The sequence below is a fragment of the Manis javanica genome, chromosome 7 (genome assembly GCF_040802235.1).
Source record: "Manis javanica isolate MJ-LG chromosome 7, MJ_LKY, whole genome shotgun sequence".
NCBI lineage: Eukaryota > Metazoa > Chordata > Mammalia > Pholidota > Manidae > Manis > Manis javanica.
Window position 1 is genome coordinate 62,239,540 of NC_133162.1, and position 12,914 is coordinate 62,252,453.

The 12,914-nt window shown below is 40.8% G+C and overlaps 1 long non-coding RNA gene and 1 pseudogene across 2 annotated transcripts in view; both read right to left on the reverse strand.

Annotated features, from left to right (window-relative positions):
• The window catches only part of LOC140850577 (uncharacterized), a 497,739-nt gene extending 485,364 nt beyond the window's left edge, over positions 1-12,375 (reverse strand). For both annotated transcript variants that reach the window (XR_012133517.1, XR_012133518.1), the window contains exons 1-2: positions 10,386-12,375; positions 9,648-9,833 (exon numbers count right to left, since the gene is read on the reverse strand). This is a non-coding gene — a long non-coding RNA (uncharacterized lncRNA). The remainder of the gene's footprint in view (positions 1-9,647; positions 9,834-10,385) is intronic.
• LOC108385371 (trafficking protein particle complex subunit 2-like) lies at positions 5,020-7,251 on the reverse strand (annotated as a pseudogene).
• Positions 12,376-12,914: the final 539 nt, after the last annotated feature.

A 12,914-nucleotide genomic window follows, 5' to 3' on the forward strand; every position in this document is an offset into this window, starting at 1 on the left:
TAAAAAGTCTCATTTTCCAAATTATGTGTTATATAATTTGAAAATTGCTAACTAGGCCTCCTACCTAAAAATATTTACCTAGCTTGTCTTGATAAAGGGCTACAAATTCCCCTTATATTAATTACTTTTGTTTTAAAATTTTCTAACTTGTACAATATTCCTTGTGAGAGGTCATATATTTAGTCAATATCAACCATGCGCACCTTAGTTGATATTAGTTAAGAATAGTTACTCAGCACCCAGTAGTCACGTAAGAGGACTGATGAGATCTGGAGTGAAGAGTAAGTATTCTGGCCACCATGACCCTCCTCCTCCTCGAAACCATGGCTCTAAAGTCCTGGGAATATAACAAAAGATACAAGAACCAGCAAAGACCATTGTTCTTTCCTGTACCATGGTAATCAAACAATGTTTCAGAGACAGAAAAACTGGCTTAAAGAGCTGTAAATTCCAAAATTAAAACTTCTCCCATCCCATACAGACACAAAGCTAGCAATTAGCACAGCTAGGCTGAAAACAAGGCCTGTCTGGCATGAAAGTCGAAGCTCTCTCTGCTGTTTCTTGCCTCCTCCAACTCCTAAGAATCAACTCAGATAACTACCCACACAGAAAATATTCCTCTTTTGCCCCCTAATTTACACCCCAGCTCATAACCTAATATTTGTAAATTTAAAAACCCATATGGAATGTAACCAAAGGTCAACATCACTAACATTTAGCATATTCAAACCAAAGACCCTGCACTGCCAGAAACTTCATTGTTAGCACAATGTCCCTGGTCTGGTCAGAAATTCATAGATATGATGTCAACTATGATTCAGATACTCAGTTATGCAGATATATTACTTTATTTATCTACCACAGAAACCCAGAGAAGGTATGGTATTTCCTCATACATTTCAGGTTAGGACAGAGGCTCAAAGGCAAGAAATAATTTAGATCAGGTTGAACAGATGAGAGGTAACTAACATTTTCTTCCATGTAAGCAATCAGGTCAATTATTCCTGGTCCTAGGCTTTCTGCCACCAAACCTGTATCAAACATTTTTTTTAATGGGTTGGGCTTCAGTTTCAATTTTCCAGTACAATCTATTTAAATTGTCAAGGTAGTGCCTGCACCCCATGTCCACTCCCAGCTGGCATTCGGGAGTTCCAGGATCATATTTCTTTAAGCATCAAAATGGCTCAGAGCCAAGTGACAGACAACAATCTTCCTTCTGATCCAGCTCATCAGCATTAAGCCAGGCCAACAGAGCACAAAGGTACCCTGGATGCGAAGGAAAACATTCAGTCCAAACCAGAGGGTTTTGGCTCACATAATGCCAAACAGCTACTGTGCTTTTCTCTTTACACAGACGTCTGCCCCACTAAATTGTGTAGCTCTTGTGACCTCAACTAAATACACTAGTTATGAGTTTGGACATTCACTTTAGGTGCAAACAAGCCTGTAATCTATAAAATACATTGCCAGCCTCCCAAGGTCAATAGGAAGGAGGCTGGGTTCTAGATAATTTGACCCAGCATTGGCTTCAAGCCAGTGAAAGCAGTGTCAGTATATCCCTGATGAATTTAACCTGAACGTATACAGTTCTTAAAACTCAGGAAGGCAAACAACCTCCCGGCTTCATTACTTTCCTTTCAACTTTTCTATTTTTATGAAGCATTTATTAAAATTGTAGCTCTTTTATTTCCATCACCTAACACAGGTATTTCATGAGTGTATCTTATTTCTCCTAAGAATCACAGAATCCTACGAAAATGACATTACAAGTTGACAGAAACTGGGTGCTAAGGTGGCTTCCCCAGGTTCTCAGCTTGTAGGTGGCAGAGCTGGGGCCTGAACGGGCCCTTCCACCACCAAATCTGCTCCTCCTGCCAAGGCACAATGGTGCAAAGACTTCCAGTCCCAACATGGTCTCACTTTGGGATATAAGGAAAAAAGGACTGCATGAAGAAGGCCACATGTGTCTCCTCCCTGATTCTATGAGCTCAGGCAAGTCCCTAAGCATCTCTGTACCTACACCAGTCTCTTCCACCAAACACAACAGCCAGGACTTCCCTGGCCAACCACAGATTCTTCAACCTGCATTCCTGTTTCCCTCTCGCCTTCCATGATTCATTCTTCAGGTAATGGCCAAAAACCCTGTTTTTAAAATACAAGTGTCCTTTTGCTTTCCTACTCACAGCTTCCAATACTTGGTACACTGAACAATCAAAAACTTTTCACTGTAATTTAAAAGATCCTACATGATCTAGTCATCTTTGCTCCTTCAATTTTATCTCACACCACTCTGTTTAGCCCATATTACAGTCACCCTGGCCTTCTTCACATTCTCAGACTAATCAAGTTCACTTCTGTTCACAGCTTTTACTCTTGCGGCCCCGTGTCGGCCATGCTCTCCCCAGCTCTCAAAGTCAGCCCGTTCGCACTGCTCAGCTCTCAGCTTCAGTCCTCCCAATTCCCTCCACCCAAAAGCGTCCTGCCTATGCCCTTCACCTCCATCGGGACCCATCACCCCACTTCTTTATCTTCATAACACTCACCACCACCTAAATTATCTTATTTTTTGGCTTTTCTTTCATTTTTCCTCTTCCCACTCTCTACTCCTTAACCATAATATATGTTCCATTAAAGCAGAAACTGGGACTGTCTTTTTACCACTCTGTCTCTCTTCTCCGTTGTCTCCCTTGTGCTTAGTAACAGTGTCTGGTATGTGGTAGGAGTTCAAAAGATATTTGTTAAATGCTCAACAAATCACCTGTAAAAAAAGCCATGTAAAAGATACAACTATTATAAATTCAGATCTCAAATTTGTGACCATGAGTTGGGACCAAAGCTCATTGTCCCACTGTCAAAAAATTGTATTATCAAGAAAACATAAAGGGACAAGAAGAAATTTTAGAGAAAAATCTTCTCAAGTATGAAAGCAGCAACCAAGGTGAAATACACTGTAGCGGAAAACCGAGTCTTGACACTGAAGACCCACTGAACTTCTGATTGGTAACAGTGCTTAACAGATTATGACTATATATTTACTTTCAGATAATGAAACAATATTTAATTGTTCTTTCCACCCCTTATTCAGATTTGGTTAATGAAGACCTATAGGTGTACAGGAATTCCCCATTACAACCTCCTCATCTTGCACACCTCCTCCTTTGCTTAATCTTCCAAAACTCTTCAAGAGTCTGAATAATTAGGCTCTTGCCCTAGGCAAAAGATACAGAGAAGACTGAGCCCTAGGAAGGAAATGTCTCCCTTCCCTCTGGAAGTAGAACAGAAACCATTCATAGTGATGTTTTGAGCTACCCAAGACGACTCCACCAAGGAGATTTTTCCCTTCTTTTCACTTCACGTAGCCTGACAGACCCAGCCAGTACATTTTCAATGATTCTGTATGTTCACTGACATTTAATGTATAATCATAACTAAGTTGTAAGCATTCTGAAGTGCTTACATTTCATTCTTGTCCCCCAAAGCATAGAATTTAGCAGATGACCAATAAATACCTATAATTAATTTCTGTAATTAAGAGAAATTAAACATCTTATTATACTTACTTTCTCTGACATTTCCTGTATCTCCCATAACTGCATTAAGACACAAAGAAAAGACCAAGTACTAGAACACAAAATACTAAAATGCAGAAAAGCTTCTTTTAGAAAAAATAAATACAAACTGCTTAACACACAGCTTGTAAAACTGAACATTGATGCAAATGTGATGTTCATTTTAATGTTTTTATTTTCAAGTTCATTTAGCAAGTGTTGATCTTTACTTTTCAGAAGATATTTTCTTCATGCATGTATAAATCTGTTTATCATTTTAATACTGATACTTAACACTTTTCCATAAGGAATTTCTGGACTTCATGCCCAATAAACAGCTCAGAGCACAATCTTTTCAGAAAGGAAGGGATGCAAGAAAGGAAAGAATTGTTTATTGACAATACTTAGGAAATATAATACTTTGTATTATTACTCTTTAAATATTAATTCCTTGGCATTCTCATTACTGAAGGGATAATAACAAGAGATTACTTCCACCATCCTCCTATTTCCCAGTGTTAGTCACTGAGAAATGTGATTTATTCCTTTTTATCTCCAACTACCTGGACCTAACTTCCCTGAGGAATTCCCTCACATGAGAAATTCTCTCTCAATTTAAAAATAATCCCCCCTCACCTAACTGTGCTGTATTTAGGACACTCTTAAGGAAATCACTCTGATTAGCCTGACAAAATGGTTTTTTATCCCAAATGCTTTACTTCCCTAGCACAGCCTGTGAGCTAGTAAATAGCAAGAAGCTAGAAAAGATCCCTTCAGTAGTAAAAGCTGGGAACTCTTAGTTATGCTTCAGTGTTCAGCTGTTGAGTGTCCACAGCTTCTTCTATTTCTGCTGCCAGACTGAGCTTTGAAATTGACAATGATTACAAACAGCTTAAAAACTGGCAAAAGAAAACTAACCAAATACTATTTAAATATACCTCTGGCCTTTTAATAAAAAATGCATTTAAATTAACTTGATTTCAAAACATGCTCTTCAATATTTTTTTGACTATCCATAGAAAAAATAATCTTCTTTTTCTCAACTAGCTGACCTACCCAAACACATTCAAAGAACTATTACCTATCATTAGGTAAGCACGGTATCCCTTTATTACTTATCCTGAAGGAGAACACAGAAGGTTGCCCATGGGAAAAGCATCTCAGTTATAAATCACAGCTTCCTTCTTCACATCTGCCCATGGCTATGGATCTGAGGTCTTAAGATTTTTTATTTTATAATACCGTGCCTTACCAGTCAGTTAAACTGCTACCATTTGTCCCCTAGTTTTGCTCCAGTGACCGCTTTTTCTAATTTTCAGATGATCCCCAGATATCATAGGCAACCAGTTCAGATAGTTTTTTGGGGGCAGGGGCAATGTCTCCAGGTTATTTAATCAAGTTACTTACACTGTACATATTCCTGAGTATACCCTATCACAGTGACACTGTTTATTTCGGAATTTTTCTGCATTCAGCTTAATAGGTGTTTCTTCCCAAGAAACTGAACTTTTCTGTCAAATGCACTCGATCAAATAGGAGACCTGGGTTCAAAAAAGAGATTCACTGTAAACTTTGTAAATCATAGATATCAGTAAAGAAGTTCTTTATTCCATCTTCTTGCCTAATGTCATGAACACATCATAAATTTCATACAACCTAGAGTAACACATACTGAAACAAACCCTCACTGAACTTGTCCACAGTTTTCAAGTGCATGTTGTTCGACAGCCACATATTCTCACCTACGAGGTCGAGAGTAGAGTGAGCTATGAACTGGATCAGAGGACAATGGTCATCTTTGAATTTTGCTTTTCCAGCTCGCAAAAATTGGATTATCATGGTAGCCAACAATTACAAAGTAAAAGCTTCCTGATACTGTCTTCAATCTGTAGCTCCTGCGAGGGGATGCTAACAACAGTCAGCTGGCTGCTGCTGCACAGGCCCGCACTCCACACCTCCCATCAGGCTCTGGGAGCAATCCTCAAGCTAACCTTCCAAGCCATGTAAAAGTGGTGTCCCTACCCAACTTGATATCTCCGAGTTAGCAAAGATGAAGAGTGGGCATCCAGAACAAGCTAATGGAGCACCATAACTAAAACCTGCTAAACTACTCATGAATACCATGAGTAGTTTAGCAGGTTTCAATCCCACCTTGTAGAGAGGCATGAAAAGAATTTGTGTTAGAACAGGGAAATATAGCCATGAATATTTGTCTATTAAGCCCTGAAATTATGTATGTAATTCTATTCTGTTCAGAAAGTGTTTTCATTTCATTGTGAGCAGATGTCTGCATTGTTCCAGTCAATGCATCCTACTTTATTTAGGGGACATTAACCTTATTATCAGTGAGTCACCATTCCCTTTTGCAGGTTCAGGTCTTGTGACTCGTAATAAACCATCTTGTATCAAGTTCTTCATTACAATCACATAAAGAATTCAGAAGCTTCCAGTGAAGAAGGCAGGTTCAGGAAACTCCCAATTTCCAGGTTCCAAACACGTAGAAACATCACTTACAATTTTAAAAATAAACCTTTAAACCCATGGCAAACTCAGAAGCAAAAAAGGGGACTCTTTAGCTACAAATGGGAACTAAAAACCACAGCATCAAGTATGAGCTGAATTTGCAAGTCTTTGGTGGTACCTGAACCAAATGTAAATGTGCGGAACTAGGTTTCAACATTCATCCTTCAAACAGGTTTTGAAGTCATATTTAGTGGAAGGCTAAAACTATGTTTCTTGCCAAAACCCAGAAGACAAAGATAGAGGACCATCCCATCTACAATAGAAACTTAAGAAAACTCTGTCCACTTTCTCCAAGGCTTAGTTTGGAAGCAGACTCTCCTTCTGAGCTGAGTTAAAAAATGATAATATTAAATATGGGAAACCCTAATCCTGCCCTGTAAGTGTTAGTCCCACTTTCTTAGTGTTCACTTGGTATAAAAACCCAAGAGGAAAAGTTAGTGTGAAAATGGTCCAGTCAGCATTGAAATCACTGCCTAAGGGGACTGAGAAAGAGGACAACTTCCACTGAGAATGGGGTCACACATATAAACACAAAGCACTAAAGGATACCAGCCACAGTGACACCTGATGGGCCAATGCAACCTAGGAGAGATTTCCCGATGGAATATCAACAATATTTAATATGCTGAACCCATCCAAAGGAAGAGGAAGAGACCAACCCAATAGATAGGCAGGACGTGAAAAAAGAATATGCAAACTTTAAAAAGAACCAAGAGGACTTCTAGAAATAGAAAAGTTATTATTAAATTTAAAAAGTAAAAAAATGGTCAAATGGTAAGCCAGACCATTCAAAAGGGAGAATTTATGATTTCAAAGACAGAATAAATAAATCGGTGAATAAATCACCCTGAAATAGCACAGAGAAATGGAAAAAACATACAGTGACAGACTTTGGGTAACTTTTAAAGTCAAATATAGGATAAAGACAAATCACTACTAAAGATCAATAACTCGGGAGAAAAATGTCACAATGTCAAGGAACAATAAAATTAACCTGTTAATACAAACAACCCAAGGTGAAAGTTCTGCGCTGTGCACCATCAAGTTCATGGTCTCTACACCCAGCTATATATGATTCAGACTACAGGAAGCCCTCCCCATATAATCACCTGCCTCCTCTGGTCTTTGCTGCCAGCTCCAACTTTGCTCCCTCTGTTCGTATTTCAAATTTCAAATCCATAAATGTGGATAAAGAAATGCAAGGCACAAATTAGTTTCCCCTTAAATTTACTCAGAAGGACAGACTTCCGGTCTTAAACTCATCCTAGAAAGCTGAACTTCAGAGATGAATTAAAAGACCATTGATTGCATTGTTGTTAAAATTCTCATGACTTTATGATATTCTGAGTTAAGCTGGCAAATATTTATCTGGCATAAAGAAGACCGGTGAAGTTTTAGTTATAATCCAAATCAATTTCCAAATTTCTAACTACCTGATAAATGTTTTTTACTCTAGTCAGTCAATCAGACTCAAAATCTCTGTATAAACACTTCTTTCTGAAAAACTTCTGTGCCTGAGACCCCTGTCTTTCAAGAGCATACAAAATGTGGAGTCAGATGACCAAATAAGGAAGGACCTGGGCCACATTCCTGAATGACAAATGGAAGGAAGCCAAGAGGTAGTATCTGGCACTCATCAGTCGGTTTGCCAGGAGGAAGCCAAAAGCCAAACAAGGAGTCACTGAGATGCCTGGGAAATCTGCCCAGAACAGAGGACTGATTTGGGATGCCTTACAACAACTAAACTAGTAACAGGAAAACAGAGATAACAATTTCCATCACCTCTGGACAGATTACTATGATCTAAAAAGATTCAGGAAATATCTGAAGGACGACTACTAGAGTCCCCTTGCTTGGCAACAGAAAATAGAATAACCACATCAAAACATTATTCCTTCAATCCCAATATAAAGGGTCTATAGAAGATGAGGAGCAGACAAGTGAAGTGTAATTAAGAGTCTGTGAGGATAGCCTACATGGTGGGGAAGATGAGTTCACAACAGTGCTCTACGAAGTCATTGTCAATCATCAAAACAAACATGTGAGATGAAACTTATTAACCAAAAGCTAGACAGTAAACTGATAAAGTAGAAATACAGCAAGCACACTTAGCCCCAGATGGGCCACCACTACAAAATTCAAATAAAAGACAAGTCAGGGGTCAATCAAAAAAGTAGATTTTAAAAGATGGTTATCCCTTGAGAGTTAACTGTACTTTTTTAAGATTTCAAAATCATCTCTCATACATTTTCTCATTTGATCTTCTCAATTTCTCTGAGAGGTAGACTCCGATGATATTAGCATCCCATCCCATCTGCAGATGTATAAAACTATGATTACCGAGATTCAAAACATACAAAACATTAAACTTAGTAAATGGCTGAGAAGAAAGGTCACCGGTGTGTGACAGAAAAGCAAGGAAGAGATCTTATTAATCTTATTAATGTTTATTTTTCATTCTCCCAACTCATTTGACTCTATCTAAATGTTCCCTCAGTTGAAACACCCTACCTAAAATGACACCTAGCTCCTATGTCTTTCTAGATCCTTTCTATCCCTTACTTTTCTTCATTGCCCTTACTGAAAACTGTCTTATGTTTATATAATCTGTTTATCTGCCATATTCCTCACTGGAATGTAAACTGCATGAGAGCAGCAATGTTGTTTATGTTGTTTATAGCCCCAACAAATAGGGAACATGATATGAGGTCAATAAATATTTGTGAATGAAATAAATGGATGAATTTAAAGTCTTTCAAACGTTAGATATTTTATACATCCTACTTATCGGAATCATACCTCTAAAATACCAAGAAATGATGCCAGACTTAAATGGTCAGTGATAAATTACTGGGACAAATCTGTTTATATTTACACTGAAAAGACTGCATTTATTTAATGGAGGTTGGCTGATAGGGGAGGGCACAGTGGGTGTATTTTTGGTGTTGTTCCAGGTGGGCTTCTTTGTGGGAAAGTGTTCTGGAAATGAGGCTGAAAGTACCTCATTCTTTGCCAACTAACTGAATGTTCTCAAGAGGAAGGTAATACCGGCTGAATTCTACTTTAATCTATCAGGAAACTATGTCTGGCTACAAAGAACAGAGATTCTAGCTAGGATTAACCCCTAATTGTGTATACCCTAGCAAGAGACTATCTGTTGCAAAGCCATTATGGCATAGTGAGCAGGCATGGAGGGGAAACTGAGGGTCTCATGAACCTCAGAATCCAGCCTCACAACCCATTTATTCCTAGTGGTGGTCATTCACATTATGTTTTTGAGCTATCAGTCTTCCTCTGGAAAATGGCAAGGTGAAGGTCTACTCATAGGGATGCTATAAGGCTTAAATCTCATGTGTAAGGGTGGTATGATTACTAAAAATTGATTGTACCAATGATAATGTATACGTATCCATTTGGAAGGAAAGAACGGTAAATCAACTGATTTAATTTATCATAAAATTAAGGGCATTTCATTCAAAAGAGAGAAGGAAAATAATTTGGAAGACTTCAGATCCCAAAAACAGAACCATTTTGGAAACTTGACATCTTTTCTTTGCGTTAAAAAGAGCCAAATACCTGCACATTGTCATCAAAACAGAACCGCTTTCATGCAGGCTCAAAGCCTCTCTGTCCTGATGTCTGAGTTCATCTGTGTCCTCCCGAGCCCTTGGAAAAACAGGATTTTCCTCCTTGCAAGCGTGTTTCAGAACACAGAAAGCGTCTGTTCCTAGGCTTCAAAAACACTCGATTTTGAGGAAGTTCCTTTGAAAGACATCAAGGCAGACATTAAATTAATGTGAATGAAAAGAGGAGTTAGGAGCATGGCATCTACAAAGTTACAGCTCTTTTCACATGTGGTTGAGAGTCCCTCCCTTGTAGGTCCCACATAGAACAACAGGTGCCCCCTAAAGCTTAAGAAAGTAGGAGAGTCGAAGCTAAACGCACACCCGATCAAGTATGCAGGGAAAGAGGGTGCCCAGGGGCAGGGCTGGCGTCATGGGCTTTGTGGACGCATCCTGAGCAGTCAGTCACACAGGGCTCTGCACTTGGAAGGACCAGCCTGATTTAGTGCTTTGCTATCACAATCTTGAAAGTCTTATATTTTTAAACAAGGGGCTCAGATTTAATTTTTCTCTGGGTCCTACCAATCCTGTAGCCTGAACTACCCAGAAAAAATGCTAGGAGCCGCAAGAAACAAGGGCTGAAGAGCCCCAGCAGGCGGTTGTTGTGACCTTCTCCACCCAGACTCCCAGGAAACGACCAACAGCTCTGGGGTCGGCCGTCCTAAAAGTGCCAAAGCCACCGCGACCCCACCTGAAGGTCCGCGGGAGCCTGGACCAGGCACCTGTGCCACGTGCCACCCGAAGGTCTTCGTGGTCCTCGCGCGGGCCTGCGCGGCGGGGGTCCCGGAGCGGGACACGATTTCCGGGCCGACCCGCCGGGTCCCCTCGGGGCGAGGCGTCAGCAGCCGCAGGGCGCGGCGCACCCGGCCTCGCTGGGGCCCTGGGCGGCCGGCTCCTCCCCGCTGGGCGTCCTCCCCAGGAGAGTCCCGGCCCCGCCCTGTAGCCCGTGGCCCCAGGGCCTGAGTGGACCCGCCCAGCCACCCCTCCTGCGCGCAGGCTCAGTCTCCCCTCAGCCCAGGGTCAGAGAGCAGGCTCCCTAACGCCATCAGAGTCACCGCCACTCCGCACCTACTCGCCTCCGACCGCCTTGGCACAGCCTGCTAATTTCTTCATTTCCAAAAGCTGGGCCTCGGAAGAAAGAAGGCATTTTCCAGAAGTGACGAATTTGGATGAAACTTTTGGACGGCGCTCAGATGGCAACGCCTCTAGTTAGGCATCCCCTGGAGGGAGCGAGGGCTTCCCGCTCCCCGACCCCAACCTCCTGCGCCGGGTCCTTGTTACTCTGCGTTCTCAAACAGACATTTCAAACTGTTTCCTCCGACAGAATCCTGCACCTTCAAAATCACTGCATTTTCTTTTTTTAAAACTACAATTTGTTCCTTTTAAAAATAGAACGAGAAGAGGAGGAGAGGAAAAACAGGAAATTCTGTCCATTTTCGCCCAGCCTGACTGATGAAGGAAGGGACTCAGCGTGGAACAACCGCGCTCTCTGCGCGGCGAGGAAAGCGCAACCGCGGTGGAAATTTGCGCGGTGTCGTAGTGCCACCTAGGGGTTACGTCCCGAAACAAGAGCCGCCGAATCCCTTTCTGCGGACACATTTATCTGCAAAAATACAGTCACAGGACACGTTTGTACACTTTCTTCTCCAATCAGCTGGTCTCAGCATCCATGCCTAAGAGGGATGGGAAATCTTCGGGATTTTAAGAGAATGCAATGATAATCATTTGGCATGTTAAAAGGATCCCTCTGGGTATTACGTGAAAAGTATCCTTTGGAGTGGAGGGTGGAAGCAGCTGAGAGAATAGATAACTAGTTCAACAGTTCAAACAGAAGATGGTCGTGAAGCGGCCTAGGGTGGAGTTAGCGGGAAATAGCCACAAGTGGGAGCATTTTGAAGGATTTGCTGAATAATTGGCGGTAGGGCATAGAAGCCAGGTGTCAAGGATTAAGTCTTCTACCTGAACAACTTAATCAACTGAATTGCCATTTATTAAGTTATGTAAGACCAGAGGAAACTCAGTCCAAGGGCATGCAGTTCCATACAAATAAAACCACAAGCAGGTAAAATCCCTTAAAAGAATCTGGCCACCCCCATCTCTTGACTGTGTTGCCGTTTTTGTCAGACCTGAGAGCTTGGGAGATGAAGTCCCAATGTTAAAACAAGTTCAAAGTTTACACTCTAATATTATATATGTATATAAAGTTTATACTCTATGGAAATGGGAGGTGTTAATTATAACTCAGGACTTTGTCTTATCAGATCACAGCCAGGAAAGACATGCCTAGGTGAAGAAATCGCAACAGAGAGGATTTTTAAAGAGAAAGTGGGACACAGTAAAGTTATTTGATATTTATCTCCTAGTGGTCAGGCTTATTCAAGGTTAATTTTGTAAGAACTCAAGGACTGTTAGCTATTTTTTATCATCTATGTATTCCCCACTGTATTTATCTCTTGGACATTGAGGGTCTCCATATATTTATTTGCTCATCTAAGTATTTAATGAACAACTGTTATGAGCCTGTTGATGTACCCAGAACTTTCAGGGGCAGAGATGAATAAGACATGGCCCTGTCTCCAGGGGCACACAAACCTAATGGATGGTGTCAGTCCGGGGAAAGGAAATCTTGGGGAAAATATTCCTAAAAACCAAAATCATTCAAAGGGAGAAATAAAGTTTAAAACCCGTTTATTTCTCACAAACTGCAGTCCCAGTCCGTCTTTCTTCTCTGCTCCAGCAGCAACCACACCGGCCCTCCCACTCACCTCTCAGGTACAGATAAGCCCTCTGTTACCCAGGTAATCACCCACTGATATGGAGATGAACTTCTCCACCCCTGAGGAAAGATGCAAATGCACTAAAGCCATACTTCTTTTCACCTCTGAACGCCTATTGACATGCAGATACACTAAAGCCAGGCGAGATATTCTGGAAATGCTACAATTTTACCCACAAATGGTATCACCAATAACTAGGGGAACTACAGTATACTCTTTGTGTACCACCAAAACTCAGAAAAGATTGTCTGAGGAAGCTAAGAAGGGACTCAGTAAAAGGTATCTGAGCTGCTCAAGGAATATGTGTTATTCTTTAATATGTGTTTCTTTTGCTGCTTAATGAAAATGTTTAAATTTAGAAGGGCAGTAATGTCAGATTTGAATGCCAGAGAAATCCCCAGGAATGGTTCTCTTTTACTGTTTGTAAAGTGTGATGCTATCTT